The 18712-nt window shown below is 45.2% G+C and overlaps 1 protein-coding gene across 2 annotated transcripts in view; it reads right to left on the reverse strand.

Moving 5' to 3' along the window:
* Positions 1–18508, reverse strand: part of LOC147701698 (galactoside alpha-(1,2)-fucosyltransferase 2-like) — a 262962-nt gene extending 244454 nt beyond the window's left edge. Inside the window, exons 1-2 of one of the 2 annotated variants that reach the window (XM_086930331.1) lie at positions 18312–18474; positions 15486–15669 (exon numbers count right to left, since the gene is read on the reverse strand). The gene's annotated coding sequence lies outside the window, so the exon portion shown is untranslated. Of the gene's footprint in view, positions 1–15485; positions 15670–18311 lie in introns of both variants that reach the window. The other variant, XM_086930332.1, reaches the window with a different exon arrangement.
* Between the last annotated feature and the right edge of the window lie 204 nt (positions 18509–18712).

Raw genomic sequence — 18712 nt, forward strand, 5'->3', positions numbered from 1 at the left:
AATCGTTGCATTGTCATGGCCCTTCCTTTATTCACTTCTCGGAATCAGAAGTATACCCCCTTCTGTTTCCTCCGCTCTGCCCAACTGAGCTTGCTATCATTTCCCAAATTCAAACATAAGCGCTCTGAGAGGGTCAGATTCTCAATTGTTGCTCCAAAATTATCGAACACCTTCCCTTACAAGGTAAGATCCGCCAATAGTTATCCATCTTTCAGGAAAGCACTGAAGACCTGGGTTTTCAGACAGGCTTACAATAATTAGCTTCTGCCTTTTTGACGTCTCCCTGGGTTTCCTCAAGCGCCATGAAACCGTGTATGAGCGCTACACAAAATCACAGTAACATAACATAACATTACATAACATAACATCTTGAAGTGGGTGGAATGCCTGAAGAGGATTGCCCACAGAAATGTAATGCAGCGGCGGCTCCTCCTCTAAGGCGGAGGAGCATCGCCCACAACAAAAAAAGACAATAACACTGTTATTATCATTTTAATTTTCACTATTGTGTGCTTTGAAGGTGCGGGTGGGGCGGGCCTGTTCCGGCTTCAGAGTAGGTGGTGGAGTGAAGAGCACACTCCTAAGTGTGCACGACTGTTTGGATGGCCGTTTTGCAGTGGCCAAACAGCCATGCGCATTACACAGCCTGGTGGGGAACATGCCCAGTCACCCATTCCCTGTCTGAGCGCCGGACCACGGCAATCAGACCAATCACAACTCTGCATTATAGCGTTGTGATTAGCTTAGGGTAGGGATCCTTGGTGCTTCCTGGTCCTAATTGTGTCATGTCCTGGACGTGAAAGAAGAGGACTCAGGGGAGCCGGCTGCCTAGAAGGAAAGTGTTTTTTTTCTCCTGCTTTTCTATTTTTAACACACACCCGCCCGCCCACCACTACTCCCCGGTAGCAGCCGCTACTGATGCAATGTCTCCCTTCCTTCAACACTCCCAAAACCCTCAGGCTTCAACTGATGCATGCAATGAATGCAATGAACTGATGAACAATCTCATATGCTACACCTGTATGGCGTGGTTGTCTGGAAAAGTTTCGAAAGGCAGTACGCAGTGTTTAATTTGATCCGGTGGTTGCCGGTGGGAGCCACAGGCACTTTGTTTGGGGGGATGTGGCTTATTTTTCCCTATTAGTTACTAAAAGCAAGAGATGGAGAAACACACAAATTAGAAAGAAAGAGGAAGAGCAGAATGGAAAAACCATTAAAAAGGGAGAGATTAGGAACCTACAAGAGTGAAATACAGGGGCAGGGAGTGTCTGGTAGTGGACTAAAGAGGCATGAGGTGGTTTCAAGACTACCAGACTTGGTATTCAATGCACCGACATTTAATAACGCTGGCCCTGGGCCTCTTACTAGAGCTTCGACCCGGAAGCGCTGGCCCTAAGGGACAGCAGCAGGTGTTGCATGCTTCACAAGGACAGCAGACCCCCAGGAACACCCAAGTGCTGAGACTGATGACACCCACCTCTGAAAACGCAAAGGACTGATGGAAAGAAAACTTGTTGATATTTCTCTGCAGCTAAAACCAGTCCTTTCAGATGGCATCTACAGCTAGAAAAGAACAGATCTGGATGAGTTATTGTCTGTCTTGTAATTTGTCCATGTTCTGAGAGACAAGATCTTGTTGTGAACACCTTGCACAAACATTTTATGAACAAAACGTAACAATCAATGAGCTGAAGCAGACAGGGAAGTGGGCAAACTAGAACTGGCTGGTTTTTCCCACGAGGAAAGGCGAGGGAAGCCAAGAGGAACCTTGTTTTGCCTCTCTGGCAACAATCTGGACAGTTTTAATTAAAAGGTGCTTTTAAAAATGCTACTTTTGTTTGCACGTCTGGCCAAACACAATGGGAATAAAATGGAGATATTTTCCTGGAAGGAAGCTCTATCTGTGTGGTTAAATGGCAGGGCGAACCACAGAGATTTAAGTATATTAGTTTGGTGCAATTTTCTGTCATCAGTACCTGTGTGTCTGTGCACGCATTTCCCTGTTGACGCTGTCACTTTGCCAGTTGTAATTAGGGAGAGGGTTCACACACACCAGAACTTGGGGTGGGGATCAGAGTCCTGAAACATGGCCAGGCGACACCAGCAGAGCTTCTGGCCTGATGAGCAATAGGCATGAAGGTGTCTTGTTACTTAAGTTTTGAAAGAAGCAAAACGCAAACAGATTTTCACTAGAAATCCCATGTCAGTCCGAAAGGACAAACCAGTTTGCAATTTCGAGTACGTCCTCCCTCTTCGATCCTTTCGGCAGGGCTACAAGCTGCAGGCTCTTCCCTGCGAGAGGCTGCAGGGGTGCTAGCGCTTATGTGTAACACCAAGCGCTACGGAAAGGAGGGGGGGCTGCTTAAACAGGAATGGGAATACTGCCCGACGAATAAGCATGGGCGGAAAATCCGTTAGTCTGTCCCTGTCCCAGTGCATCATGGGAACAGGGCAAACCAAACTGCCAAGCCAATTCTTATACTGGGAAGGAAACAAGCTTCCGGGGACCGGTTTCTGGCATTACAGCCGTCATCGGCCCGGCTTGCTTGAATCCTGATGGTGCAATGAGCAAGGGACTCACATCTGAGTATACCCTTCCACGCTTATGGTGGACAAAACGATTCAGAAAAGGGGGTGGTGATGGACAGAGTTTCTGAATTAAGCAGAATACTCTTACCCAGTCAACAGATCAGGGCTTGATCCATAACCGTTTTTTAGCTCACTGCACCATCCCAGCTCAGAACCTGGCTACATGCAAATTAGTCTGTCCCTGTCCCAGTGCATCATGGGAACAGGGCAAACCAAACTACCAAGCCAATTCTTATACTGGGAAGGAAACAAGCTTCCGGGGACCGGTTTCTGGCATTACAGCCGTCATCGGCCCGGCTTGCTTGAATCCTGATGGTGCAATGAGCAAGGGACTCACATCTGAGTATACCCTTCCACGCTTATGGTGGACAAAACGATTCAGAAAAGGGGGTGGTGATGGACAGAGTTTCTGAATTAAGCAGAATACTCCTACCCAGTCAACAGATCAGGGCTTGGTAGTTTGGTCTGCCCTGTTCCCATGATGCACTGGGCCAGGGACAGACTAATTTGCATGTAGCCAGGCTCTGAGCTGGGATGGTGCAGTGAGCTAAAAAACGGTGATTGATCAAGCCCTGATCTGTTGACTGGGTAGGAGTATTCTGCTTTATTCAGAAACTCTGTCCATCACCACCCCCTTTTCTGAATCGTTTTGTCCACCATAAGCGTGGAAGGGTATACTCAGACATGAGTCCCTTGCTCACTGCACCATCAGGATTCAAGCAAGCCGGGCCGAAGACGGCTGTAATGCCAGAAACCGGTCCCCGGAAGCTTGTTTCCTTTCCAGTAAAAGATTTGGCTTGGTAGTTTGGTCTGCCCTGTTCCCATGAGGCACTGGGCCAGGGACAGACTAATTTGCATGTAGCCAGGTTCTGAGCTGGGATGGTGCAGTGAGCTAAAAAACGGTGATGGATCAAGCCCTGATCTGTTGACTGGGTAGGAGTATTCGGCTTTATTCAGAAACTCTGTCCATCACCACCCCCTTTTCTGAATCGTTTTGTCCACCATAAGCGTGGAAGGGTATACTCAGACATGAGTCCCTTGCTCACTGCACCATCAGGATTCAAGCAAGCCGGGCCGAAGACGGCTGTAATGCCAGAAACCGGTCCCCGGAAGCTTGGTAGTTTGGTCTGCCCTGTTCCCATGATGCACTGGGCCAGGGACAGACTAATTTGCATGTAGCCAGGTTCTGAGCTGGGATGGTGCAGTGAGCTAAAAAACAGTGATGGATCAAGCCCTGACCTGTTGACTTGGTAGGAGTATTCTGCTTAATTCAGAAACACTGTCCATCACCACCCCCTTTTCTGAATCGAAAAGCTAGAAGGGCTGGGGAGGTGTCAGTCACAAGATAAGTTCTGAAACGTCGGCCCTACTGCATAGAGTCAGAAATATGTTAGGCTCTGAAATGCAGGAAGAGCTGAGAGAGGGTCATTTGCTGAAAAGACTTTAGGAATAGGACAGAGCTGGGTCTGAAGGGCTTGTAGCACTTCTGCAAAGGTTGGTGCTAAACTCACAGTAGATATGGGACAGTGAGAGGTTGAAAGACCCGTGGCACTGGGTATACTCAACCCGGTTCTGAAGATCCGTAGAGCTGGGCATAATCAGGCCCATGTCAAGCTCAGTAAGGCGTCGACCAATCAGTTGCATGCTATGCTAAGGCTGGTAGGACTGGGCCAGAATCAATCCTAAGCCAATTTCTGGAAGGACGGGGTAGAGCAGGGGTGATGTCAGTATCTGAAAGTTAGGCAGGGCTCTGACAGGGTCAATCACATGGCTCAGTTCATCTTAGGGCTTTCAGGGAAAAGCAGAAAAGTGAAAAGTGAAATGCTGGCATTAGTCTAAGCAGTTTTCACTGTACCAAGCAAAACCTCTCCCATTACCCTTTAGTCCAAACTCCTGCTGAGGGATGTGTGGTTGGGGGAGGGGGGAGGTGAGTTGCAGAACAGGTGTACAGTGTAGTATTGAGTAGCAAATCCCTGGCAGTTGTGTACGACATTCTGACACTCAGGAGTTATGGTTCTGATTTTGAGTAAGTACTTTTGAGTGGCATTCCGTGTGCACCAAAGTGCCTCTGGTCACTTATATCTCTATAAGGTATTTCATGACTTTATAATTCTGAAAGGGCATTCCGGTTCGTAATGAAAGGCTAGACTGAAAAGGGGGTATATTTTAATTTTGCAAAAATGCCCTTTTTTAACGGTAGAGGATGTTAGTGTTGGGTTTGGTCACTTATTTGATACCACTGGAGACTGGAGGGGAGCCTTAAAGAAATGACTTATGTTAGGAGGCATGTAAGTTGCCATTCCTTATTTTCTTGACCACTGGATAATAGTTACGGATTGAAGTAAGGTGATTGTTGGTACTTATATACATGCAAAATATTTGCACAGGGGTTTTGTAAGGTTGACAACCTACAGCTGTAAATTCCAACTGTTGGAATTTAGTATGATTTGCTGATGTTTTGCTTCAAATGTCAAACGTGTAAATTGTGTTTAAAGAGTTTTATTTACCTGTTTGTAACTGTGTTGACGTTCAGATGCTTTACATTAAAAGTATATGCATTTATATAAAAATACAACTTATTTTGCGTTAAAACATGGCACAATTCTTTCCAGTGTGTTGGACATTATAAAGTATACTTTTCACAGAAAAATCCGAACGCACAAACCTCACTCCCCAATTCTGCCGCCAATTATCAACGGAATTTAACACATAATAATTGGCTGTTTTAAGCTTGGAACTAATATATTTTTCCTTCAGCGATTTTGAACAAAAATTCTGAATACTGTCAAACTTTTTAGAATAAACATGGTGTTAAAGGAGACTGTGGCAGGCACAGGCATGCATTTCTCAGTTGTGTTTAATAAGTAACTGAACTGGCATGGAATAACTTAGGCGATCTGCCACATGCTGCTATCCAACGGAGGACTTTAATTTATTTGACCACTGCGGGTCTATGAGCGCTTTTCAAATCTCACAATAGCAATTGACTATGTGATGATGGTAACAAAGTCCATCCCAGCAGAACCCTGATCCGTGCCTCCCTCTAATCTATGCCGGCTCGGGACCATAAAATTTAAACTTTAAACAAGATATCTCAGAATGGACAACCCAGTGCAGTAACCAGCTAAGTGGTTTATGAAAATTAGAAAAACAATGAGAGACCTGCAGAGCTACTCAAAGCTGCCAGGTGACTGACAACCCATAAACTTCAAGCTTGTCCCTCACTCACACTTCTTCATCCATCACACGGTAAAGTCTGCATCTCATAACACGATAGCCGCACTTCATTGGTCATCAGATACCACATGGAAACGTTTCCCAGATAGGATCAAAACAAGACAACATAATTAGAACCACACAACCTACCCAGTGTAGCATGCTACCCATGTAGACAAGCACTTCACTGCCCCTCATTGGTGAAGTAAGCAGTAAATAAATGTTGCAATCCAGAAGTAGTGACTGCTACCGGACCTGTGCGGGAGGAGCCAAAGGACAGAACACATTTTTTTATTTTTAAGAACACTTACCTGGAACGGCCGGCCCACCGGCGGGCCGGCTGCTGCCTCTCCTTCGTCCTTCGTCATCTTCCTGCAGACTCCCGGCCGACAGCAGGAAGCTCCCGGCAGACAGGCCCCCCTGAGCCAATGACAACGCTGCACTGCAGCGTTGTGATTGGCCTGAACTCCTTGGATCGTCTCTTAGACTGGAACAGGGAGATTGTGCATGTTCCTGAGCAGGCTGTGTAATACAGCCTGGTAGTAACATGCAAAGTGTGCATGAACTGTTTGGTCAGCTCAAGAGGCCCGGGCCACACAGTTCAGGTGCACTTTGGGAGTGCACAGCACTCCTCCCCTGCTCTGGCCAGCCCTGCCTGCCTGAGATCCACTAACAGCTATAGAAAAAATAACATGATTATAAAGATAGTTACGATCATGTTATTTTTCTTTTGTTCAGTGGGGTGACACTCCTCCGTCTAAGTGGCGGAGACACCACTGCAATCCAGTACAAAACAATCATAGAAAAAGCACAATTTTGGGCTCCTTAATGTTATGTAGCTGACATGCCTGAGCGAAATGAAGAAAAATAGATAAAATAAATGGTTCCTGCATCTTATTCTGACACCAGAACTGGTTCCAACCCATTTAGAAAATCTCCTGAGTGTGTCTTGGTGTAGTGCTCATCACCAAGAAACAAGCAACGGGGCCTGCACGCATTCAGGTCCAGATATGTAATGCACCTTTTGGTTATAAACATTAGATTAGATACAAAACTTTTTGCGTGGGTGCAGAGTCCAGATGCACTAATGGGAATGTTTGTGAATTGCACAAAAATGTGTAAATCTTCACTACAAAGGTAGAGGTGTGGCGCAGCGGATAGAATGCCTGAATCCGGCACGCGGGGCTCACGGTTCGATCGTTGGCGGCAGCTCAGCTCAGCACCATGTAACCCTAGGTCAGGGGTCTTCAAATTGTGGGGCGCGGTCCCCAGGGGGGCCGTGGAGTGATGTGAAGGGGGTCCCGCATTCACAGTCACACTTCTGCCCTGGCCTCCAGGGCTTCAGCTTCCCTCCTCCTCCGTCCTGTGTCTCAGCCCGGGCTGCTGCAGTGCAGCTCACGCTGCTGGGGGCTCGGCTGGGTAGTGTCTGGAGTCTTATCTCAGGCACGCCTGAGTTTTTCACAGGTCTTTAACCCCTTCGATGCTGATGACAGCCCCCAGCCGTCATGCATCACGGTGGGCGTGTGCTGATGACGGCTGGGGGCCGTCATGCACCCGCCCACTTCAAAAAAGGCCGCACAGGCGCAGAATCGCGGCCGTTCCCAAGTGGTTAAAGACCATTAGCATAATTACAAGCCTTTGTTAACTGGTTACCAAGGCTTAGTGTTATTTTTATGGTTCACTTTCTTACCATGACATTTCTGAAAATTACACATTTTGCTTATTAGCGTTTTTTGTTTTTTTTACCCGAGGGAGAATCTCTCATCAAAAGCTCTTTCGAGATACCAGTGGAAGGCTGGTTTACACAGAAAATGTTTCCCTGAGAGATATTTTCTACTCAAATAAGTCTGTTCCTGGTATTTATACGAAGTGCTTGGTAAGATTAAAAAAAAGTGTCAGAAGAACCCAGACCATCACATTTTCATGGAATCTCATGATTTTTATGTGAAATAATTGTGCAGTTTTGCCCATCTCTAATTCAAACTTTATCCTGTACATTACAAGCACGGTTCCAGAAACTGCATTAATCACCAGAGCAATGTTTCGTTATTTGTACCTGTAAATCGCACTCTCGCCCACGAGGGTAGCCTTGCTCTGAGCAGGTATGTGTGCCTAGCCCTGCCTGAGGTAAGTTGGTTTATTGATTAATCACTTTCTTACCAGTAATATACTCTGAGACTTGACAGATACATATAGATCTCTGCGACAAGTGCTCAACACCCCAAGCCATCTTAAAGTGAGGTTGGTTTCTGGCCAATGAAGTAAAGCACAACTGCATTACCACCAGGTGTATTTATTTATTGGTTCAGTGAACTATGCTTGAGCTTTTTGATCAGACATGCTCATACATCATTTCCGTTTGTAAGGTACATCAGTTTGAGAGTTTATAGTTAATACACAAGACAGGGCTATAAAGAGTTGCCAGAAGTGGGTTGAAGAGACAAGAGCAATAACCAATAGGAGAGCTTCTTGACAGAAGCATCCAGGGAAAGGTACAGCAGTAGTACAGGTTAGGGTTAAGCTGGAGAGGTTCGGGATTATGAGGGTACCACAGACTAATTCTTAAGAAGGTCTTGGAGCATATTCTGATTCATTTATTGAAGTGATCTCAATGGGATCCAAAGAAAAAAGCCCTGCAGATGAAGGATGTCTCGGTGAGAATGGAGGTTTAGATACTATAAGAAGGTGAAGGTGTACAGATCAGAGTATTTGTGGTCTTGTATGTGGCTGCTTCAGCCATGCAGGAGGACAGGAAACAGATGACCTTGAAAACTATTGCAAGGAGTCTAAATTGTTCTCTGCTTCCAGGCACTAACCAGTTAGTCTGGCTGCAGGGAAATGACGGGTGAGACAGAAAAGTGCATGATTGCTTAGGGCTCCTCTGATAGTAGGTTACTGAGAAACTTTATTCCTCATATGGTAAGGGATTTAAAGATAGAATAGCAGGATTATTCAGGAAGTAAAGACGGATCCGTCATACGTTAAACTAAATTTCGCAGAGTTGCATGTCCATCTCGGTTATGAAGCACTCAGGAGAATATTATCAAGTAACGGCGTTACAATTATCGCCGCTTTAGCGGCAGAAAACTGCTGCTAAAGCGTCGATAATGGGCTTGATAATACGCCCTTGAGAATTCCAATGGAAGCCTATGTTAACACCAGAACATGAACTTCTATTGGAATTCTCAAGGGCATATTATCAAGCCCATTATCACCGCTTTAGCTGCAGTTTTCAGCCGCTAAAGCGGCGATAATTTTAACACAGTCCCTTGATTTATTTATTTATTCATTTATGTCATTTGTAAAGCGCCTGAATCACCCCAGATGGGGTATCTCCACGCTGCAGACAGGAAAACGTAGCACAGACAATATTTTAGAACAGCAGAGTCTTTAATTTTTTTCTGAAGCCTAGGTAGTTGGTGGAAAGGCAGATATCCAGGGGTAATTGATTCCAGAGTTTGGGAGCAAGATAAGAGAATGATTTGCCTCCCAGTCTGGTTTGTCTGATGCGAGGGATGATAAGAAGGTCTTTCCCTTCTGAGCGAAGGGTGCGCGAAGGGGTGTATTTAATCAGTTTGTTGGACAGATAGGCCAGACCCAACTGGTTTAGGCCTTTAAATACTATGCAGCAGACTTTGAAGTGAATTATTTTACGGATTGGTAGCCAGTGGAGTTTACGTAGTGGAGGAAGAGAGGGGGCGCGGTACGGGGCACTGGTTACTAGACGGGCCGCTGTATTCTTCACAACCTATAGACTCTGTAAGGCTGAATCCTTGGCGGAGATCAGCAAAGCATTGCTGAAGTCCAGGCGGCTGAGTACTAAAGCGTGCATTAGGGTCTTACGAGTTGAAGAGGGGAGAAAGTGGAAGACTCTACGCATCAGGCTGAGGGCATTAAAGCAGGCTCGTTTGGTTGCTGCTATGTGGTCATCCAGATTCAGATTGCTGTCGATAATGACTCCTAAGTTTTTAACCAATGGTTTAGGTGAAGGCGCTGATCCAAGTTCTTCCGGCCATCACCTCGGAGACCAGCTAGTGACTGCATCTTTGAAGAGCATGATTTCTGTGTTTCCTGTGTGCTAGCTGCAAGAAATTGCAGCTCATCCAAGATGTTATCATTTTCATGCCCTCCGCAAATATCTTTTGGATATTGGGGGTATCCTTGTCATAGGCCAGGAGCAGTTGTGTGTCATCTGCGTAGGAAATCGGGTTGAATCCGATATTCCTAAGGAGCACAGCAGGGGGGGCGATGTACACATTGAAAAGAGTGGAACTGAGACAGGAACCCTGAGGTACCCTTTTAGTATCTGAGGTGGTTTTGGATTTAAAAGATCCAAGGTTTACTGTTTGGGTCCTGTCTTTGAGAAAGTCTCTCAACCATTCTAAGGCAGTGTCTTGAATGCCTATTGAGTGCAGTCTATCTAGCAGAATCTGGTGTGAGATGGTGTTGAATGCGGCGGACAGGTCGAGCAGTATAAAAATGAATGCCCAACTGGTCCTGACTGCATTCGGATGTCGTCTATTACATTAACCAGGGCTAGTTCGGTGCTGCGCCGGGGACGGAAACCCGACTGGAAGTGATCAAGGCAGTTGGAGGACTCGACAAATGCTGAAAGGTGTTAGTTAATATGTTTTTCCAATAATTTACTGTATAGGGGGAGCAGTGAGATGGGATGGTAATTGGTAATGACACTGGGCGACAATTTGGAGTTTTTCCTGATTGGCATAATCTGAGCATCTTTCCATTCTTTAGAAAGTTTACCTTGTTTAATTGAGCTGTTTGGATGGAACAGAGAGACTCGGCCAGTTCAGCAGAGAGTATTTTTACAGTTTTAGCTGGGATTAAGTCTTTGGGAGAGCCTGATTTAGCAAATTTTAGTAAAGACTCTGTATCCTGTAAAGTCAGCAGCGGAAAATCTTTCAAGAATATTGATAATATGCCCCTCAGTCACATGTCTGACTCATATAGCCCACCTTGTGTTTTTGGCAGCCATGTGGGGCAAAAAAGCGTCAGCTGAAAGGAAATGCCTTTAATTGATGGAAAAGTGTATGACGAACCAGGAATATCGATGAATTCAGTTTTGGAAAAGACAAACCAAAATGAATGTACCCCCCTCATTAATTGATGGCCTGGAGGCAGGGCGATACCCGATTTAAAAATAGTTTCTGCCAAAGAAGTGAGGAAGAAATTCATTTGTCAGAGATGGGGCGTGAAACCAGAGGATTGAATGACAGCACCCAGTGAAGATTTGTAAAGCGGGCATTGTAGAGGACTAAAGACTGAGCCACATCTACGTCTGGTGGGAGAGAGTGATGACAGATTTAAGAACTGGGAAACGGAACAAGAGTAGTACATAGGTCTGATGGGGGCCACTCATGTGCTGTGCTCACAAATCAAAGAGAAATTAGTTCCTCAGAATTAAATAGTGAAGAGAAGATATTCTGCAGAAAGATTCCATAGACAGTCTGGACATTTCGCAATTCTGTTGTGTTGAGATAATGAAATTAGAGTTCCAATCTGGTCCAAAGGGGATAAAGTAAGTTACTGTTAGAAAGTAAGGGCCTTCTTTAAGTGTTCGATCGGATACTCCGTCACTTTGGACGGGGATGCATAACAGGTCCTATAGGCAATAATGCACTTGTAATATAGGGGACAAGATATCCAACATATTTGTAACATAGTTTCCTGTCTACTGAACTCTAAATAAAACCCTGAATCTTTTAAACACCATGTACAATATTCGTGTATAAAAAGGTAGATCTGTATTCAGCAGGGGAGAAAGTTGCTGCCATTGACTTTGTTTGGCAGTGGTCGCGTCATTGCTGGCATGAAGCAATGAGGGAAGATGCCTCTAGAAAGGGACAAGCTGAATACATGAGCGACAGAGGAAAGAATGCAGGAGGAGAGTGCGGGAGGCTTAAGGATGACAGGACAGAATGGATCAGAGGGGCACTTGAGGAATCTAAGAGCTATAATGGTTTTGAGTGATGCTTGCTAGGTCTTTGGGAATGGAGGGGACCGTGAAGAGGGAGGCGGGCTGTGAGTAGATGGGTGATGATGGACTTGATGTTGTGGATTATAGCACGAAAAATGGCCATTAATATAATCAGTCAAAAGATTAATAAAAGTAATTAATAATGGTATAATGGAAGACTGAGATGAAGAAGGGATTTGGTGGCCTAAACTATCCATTTAAGGCAAAGTTGAAGTCTCTCTTTGATCTCATGGTAGCATTTTGATATGACCAGTAAACAGGTCACTGGAAAGTGTTTGGTCCTGGTACAAACGTTAGTGTTGTTTTACCGAATATCAAGTTTTTTTTATTTGTTTGTTTTTTGAGAAATGATTTTTGGGCTAAAAGGAGTTTTGAGATTGACCACTAGGGGTGGAGGACGGGAAAGTGTATCACAGGGACTAGTCAGGGTTAGATTTCAGTAGGATTACAGATAGCCTTGGAAGGGTAGTAAGATTCAGCAGGTTGCTGGCATTTTTTTGCATAATTATGCGTCATATCATTAACAACTATGTATGATTATTCAAAATGACAAGAAATGTAAATCTGTCACAATGCATCTTTGTGTCAATTTTTTACACAATGATGCATTTAACAAAAGCACTGTGAACAACAGCCGCTCGTTCTGTTGTTAACGTGCATTCGCTATAACTTTTTGCCACAAAAGCGCAAACCTTTAGCACGAATAGCACATAATTACCCAAAGTGACGAAATTGTATAATTTCAGGAATTTCGTGTAACAAGCATGAATTGAAAACCTCAAAATTACGCCAATTACACTGGCGTACATTACCTTTTGCTCCAGCCTAATGTTTGCAAAGGTGGATTAGATAACTTCTGAGAACAATGTGGTCTGTTCTTGGTCTTGCAGGATCTGATTAAAGTCACTGAGGAAAAAAAGAGGGAAGATCTTCAAACAGTTCTACATTTGAACTATGAGGTAAAATGTAGAATTTCTCAAGCCAGGAAAATTATTGTAATTGAAAGGGGTGCAATTCACAAAGGTAAATTTGGTCACTAATGTATGTTTAAAACTGAATTTATATTGCTTACTCTTGAGAGAAATTCACAAAAGGGTTCCTGGCAGGCGTTAGCCCATTTAGATGAGTGGAGTTTTCCACCACGAGTGTGGACTTTTCTGCACCCATAAATCCCACTCAGGAGGTGTGAATTGGGAGGTCTAAGGCAAGGTTAACCTTGAGAGTTTGTGGCACACAGGAGACTCACTCCAGCCAAGATGTAGAATACCAGCCCTTCCAGGGTGGGAATGGGGATGGTTCACCCCCAAATTTGATGGGGTGTGAATTGGGTGTTCTAAGGCATTAATAGCCTTCGAAGTTTGTGAAAAACACAGCTGATTGTTGGCATTCACAACCTACCCTTCTCCTCTCCACCAGTGGCGGCTCCTCGAGGGAGTGCTGTGGGGCGGGACTGGTGAAGGGTAGGATGGGGGTTAGTAAACTCCGGAATAGGGCCGAACGGAGTTGAGTAAGGAAATAAATAAATTAAATAAATTACATTACGAGCGGGATCGCTGATTTAGCGTTGCAGCGTGCGCAATGTAATTCATTTTATTTTTTTTCTTTACTCAACTCCGTTTGGTCCTATTCCCGAGTTGACTACCCCCCACCCTGCCCATCCTCCACCACACCACCACCGCCCGCAGCACTCCCTTGAGGAGCCGCAACTGCTTTCCACCATAGAAAGGATCGGAAACATACTCCAGCCAGGTCGGGCATACCCAGGGCACAAGTCCAAAAAAAAGTGGGGCGACGCTGACGTCACGACAGGAAGTGACGTCATGAAAGGTGGCTTGCACCATCAGACTCATTGTCTCCTCTCGCTCACCCCTTAGATGCGGTTGCATCAGAGAAGCCATCGCGTGAGCAGCGTTCTGAATTTGCTCCGATCTCGCCCCAAAGAGGCCAAAGAGTGAATGCGTGGCTCCATTTGCTCCAGTTATCAAGCTCCCGGTAAAATAGGTGGGGGGACGCCGTCCACCCGTGCGGTACCCCGACTCGAGCCCTGGGCGTACCTACCCTTTCAGGGTGAAACGGGAACTGATAATTCTCAGATTTGGTGGGCTATAGCATAAAGGGTTTCTCCTCCTTCTGGAAAAAACCCCAAAAGTGTGATTGCAGGGGCTTTTGTCCTCAAAATGAAAATCTCCACACAGCAGAAATAGGATTGTGCTGAAAATGCCACATGAACGTGCCCAGAATACACAAGGAAGCCTGTACCTGGCACAGGTTCTGTCAGTATCCATAGGAAAATGTATGAATTGCTGAATGTCAAAAATCAGCACTTCTGTGTAGGTTTAAATCTGCAAGTGAGAGAGACTACTGCAGGTGAAGGACACCAGGTAGGACATAGAATGAGGAGTGACCTAGAAGGCAGTGAACATTTAGCAGCTAAGGAAAATGAGGAGTAGAGCTGTGAGGGGAGTCATATTTGCCCTCTGAGTTTGACTCACACTTCAGCACAACATTTTGAGAAATAAGCTTATCCTGTGGAGTGGCTAATATGTAACCAACAATAGGGAACAAAGAATCCTTTATTCTGCCTAGTATGGAAGTATGAGGGCGGCCACTAATTCAAAGCAGGTTAGCTGAAAATGGAGTCCGGGAGCAGCCTTCATTCAAAGGATCTTTAAGTCAGAAGGTAAGTAAGCACAAGGGCAGGAATCATTCATGAGCAAATCAAGTCGCCAGATTAGTAAACTCGGACAAAATATTATGTATGCCTACATAACCTCACAAACTTTCTGCCATTTTGCGTAATGCATGTAACACAAATGTCCCCAAATTGCACCTTTATCCCACAGTGTGTAATTTTCGGTAAAATGGGGTAAAAATCCTATTTAGGGTGCACAGGAACAACAGGAACAAAGACAATGCACATGGCTGTTGTTCACTGCTTTTTGCAATATTAGTTTCTATGAAATGTGTATTTGCATTCAAAATGGACGGGAACAAGCAGGTCCCTCTAAAATATAGAACTAAATGCCAGATTATTATTTTATATAATTTCACAAAATTGTGTATGCTTTTTCCTTTTCAAAATTTTGCATAATTACGAGAACGGAATTTATGTCAAATTTTCACACCCCTACAGATGGGGAGGCACAGGGGTTCCAATCAAGTAAAAGTACACTAAGTCAGAAGCTGGCACTCCGACGTCAATCCTTTAAGAGCACTTAAGTCAGCACATAAGGGTTGATAGGCGCAGCAATCCTTTAACCGCATCGCTGCTGCGGTGATTTTTGCGCTGTGCTGCATTTTTTAAATTACTGCGATACATGACGAGCTCAGCTCGTCATCCGCACACGTCACACGTGGCTGATGACGACCTGAGCTCGTCATCAGCATCGAAGGGGTTAAGAGTACTTATGTCAGCACATAAGTGTGCATAGGCAAAGCAATCCTTTAAGGGTACTTAGGTCAACAGAAAAGAGGGAGTGGGGCCACCAGTCTTCAAAGGTAGATCACGATAAAAGGGTGCAGGGTGCAGGGATACCAATCATTAGGTGTTTTGGAGAAGGGGCACACCGGCTTTCATAACAGGATTTAAAGAGTAACGAGCACTGTATATGAAGGAAACCAAAGCACATAATTAATAAGGTTAATCAATCCTTATCCAAAGCCGTCCCAGTCACTTTCGGAGTACCGCAGGGATCATCCCTCTCACTCACACTCACACTTTTCAACCTTTTCATGGAACCACTCACCGAACTTCTCAACCTCTCCAATGTCCACTATGACATGTATTCAGATGACGCTCAAGTCTACATAAAGATCCACTCACTTGTGGACATAAAATCTTTCAACTGTACGATTCAAAAAACACAGACCTGTTTGACCGAAAGCCATTTGAAACTAAACACCCTCAAAACTTAATTCCCCTTAATCGCCCCTCCCAACCAATTGACCATCATCCTCGATTGGTTGAATCACCTAACAGCACTCAAAGGTCAACCTCTCATTATCGACTTAGCAAAATTGCTGGGAGTAATGCTGGACAGATATCTAAACATGCAGAAACATATCAGCGCCTCTACATATGGAGCAAATTTCCAGATTAACACCTTGAGAATACTGACACCTTTCCTGCCCACAAATGGCTTCAAACAGGCGTTTAAGATCTAGTAATCCCAGTAGTGGAATATGGGAGTATCGCTCTTTGCGGCCTTCCCAGATTGACGACGGCCCCTCTAAGAGCCTCAATCAACACAGCTGCTAGCAGCCGTGGCCTGTGGAGGGAGTTCTGTGGGGCAGAGAGGCGGGCGGGGGAGGGTCAGGGTGGGGGGTGCTAAAAACCGGAATATGGATAATTGGAGGTAAGTAAACAATTTATTAAATAAAACGAATTTCGTAGTGCATCCAGCAGGTAAGTAAACAATTTAATAAATAAAAAGAATTTCGTAGTGCACCCAGCATCGCAAATGCGATGCTGGGTGCACTACGAAATTCGTTTTATTTATTAAATTGTTTACTTACCTCCAATTATCCATATTCCGGTTTTTAGCAACCCTCACCCTGCCCCTCCCCTGCCCTGCCTCACTGCCCCACGGAATTCCCTCCTCGGGCCGCACCTGGCTGCTAGACTCATCATAGGCTCCAAAAGAAACTGTCACATCTCTCCAGCCCTTACAGCCCTCCACTGGCTACCTTTCGAGGCTAGAATTCATCTGAAAATCGCAGGTATGAAGCACAAGGCCTTACATCACAATACTCCGAGTTATCTAGCTCAGAAACTGGTACTCTCTTGTGGTAACAGATCCTCCAGGAGCTCCAGGAATCATCTTCTGAAACCACAACGATTTGCCAAGAAGAAACCGTACAACCGGACCTTCTCAGGAAGGGCTCCCAGGATCTGGTATGCTTTGCCCCCAGAAACAAGACAGAACCCTTCTACTACCGCTTTCAAAAAAGAAGTGAAATCGATTCTCATGGCTAAATATACTTGAACTACTTACCTATAAGTATAATATATTTGCTAATGTGTATTAGTTATCACCATGTATTAGAATCACCTATATTTTTCTATGTTTGTATCTGTTTCTTACATCTGCACTGTAAAGCGCTCTGATACCCTCAATGGTCTGGTTTGCGCTATATAAAACCTTCAAAATAAATAAATAGCCCAAGGAGATTGTCCCTCCAAGAGCCAAAGTGGACAAATGGCTGCATGGCAGCACACTGTACATGTAAACTACTGGGACAAGGAGAGGATCCTATTTCAAGATGGCCACTCTTGGCCATGTTTGGAACAAAAATAAAGGGCTGGATAATTCCACTTAGCGAGGGCTGATGCAAGGTCTTTCAGAGGAGGCTGCAAGGTGCACGGTCTGCTGCTGGTGAAGTCCACTGCTCCCACCCCAGGATCACCAAACTAGAGAGATTCCTTGTCTGTGTGGGAATAGGGCCGCCAGGCTTCCTTGGTGACACAGGAACAGCAAACGGGGTCATCGCTGTCTTGGATTGGAGTTCAAGGATTCTTTGTGGACCCAGAACGGTCCATCCTGGGTTGATCATGGGGCTCAGAGGGTGGCCTGCGGGATTCATATGGGCCTTTGAACGGGACAAACAGGATTCATTATAGGACTGGGGAAGGAGCATCCAAGATTCTGCATAGGCCTCAGAACCAGGAATCCAGGATTCCTCCAAGGCAAGGCAAGGGGGTTGATATGGATAGTGAAGCAGTCAAGGGTAGGGGCGTTTTGTTCATTGTGGTGATGAGTCCATATTTTCATGCAAAACAATATTCTTTAACAAATTAAAAGACATGACTGGTCAAGGTAGTAAAATGACCATCAATAGATCAATAAATACATAGTGAATTCCCACTGATCTTCATTGACTAAAACAGACTCCTGGCACCACAGACCCAAAGTTCAATGAGACCAGTGTAAACCCAACATGGATGACTCCAACTACTATAGCTAATTTACTCCTGGGTCTAAAGAAATGCATAGATCGAATACATTTAAATTAAATTAAAATATATATGTATACTTATTGCTGCACGTTTTTATACTATTGGTTGAATAGATGGATGAAGGCGAGGATTATATAGCGTGGGGTAGATGAATGGCTAGGCTTTTGCCTAAAGATCTACTGGTCACACGTTGTTATGCTTGAATTGCTGATTTAGACGTTTATCCTTCTCAGTAGGAAAATAAATCATTGATATATGGGCAAAAATAATACGCATTTTAGAGCCGAGTAAACAAATGTAAGGTCTGCGCTATTAGAGTTGCTTTGTTAATAAATACAATGATAAAACACTCGTAAAATTAAATGATAGGTCGATAGATAGGGAGAGCGAGATCGAGAGAGAGTTAGATATCGCATTTGGCGTGACGAGGCATCGGGATTAAATGTAAAATATGACATATACGCACACGCAAAAACGAGTAGTGAAAATCGTGATTCATGACAGACATTCTGATTCTCACAACTGCGCGCCAGCGCCAGGAGTCTTGGACGCAGCCGTCTCACCTGGCCAGAGACACTTTCGGGCGCGTGTGCCCGGGTCGATGCCCGCTCAGGGCCGCCGACGGGCACGGGGGCGTGAGAGAAGACTGGAGGGGCCGCGCGCCCCCTCGGTTTCCCCACGCGCACCGGTGCGCACCTCGCCGGCCGCACCTGTCACCTTGCGCGCCTTCTGTGCACTATCAGGCGGCCACTGACGCGCCTCCCAGAGGTGAGCAGCGCAGGGCGGGGCGAGCAGGCCGTTCCGATTTTTTTTTGTTCCCTTGCACACTTAGATCGAAATTGCTTCGTGTTTCAGGTGGCTGGCAGTTTTGCAACCCTACTTATTGCAGCCACCTGGCGCCGTATCTGGTGACAGGTGACAACTGCTATATATTTCTCTGTCTAACAGTATGCGCA

This window comes from Lissotriton vulgaris, chromosome 7 (assembly GCF_964263255.1).
Source record: "Lissotriton vulgaris chromosome 7, aLisVul1.2, whole genome shotgun sequence".
Lineage (NCBI taxonomy): Eukaryota > Metazoa > Chordata > Amphibia > Caudata > Salamandridae > Lissotriton > Lissotriton vulgaris.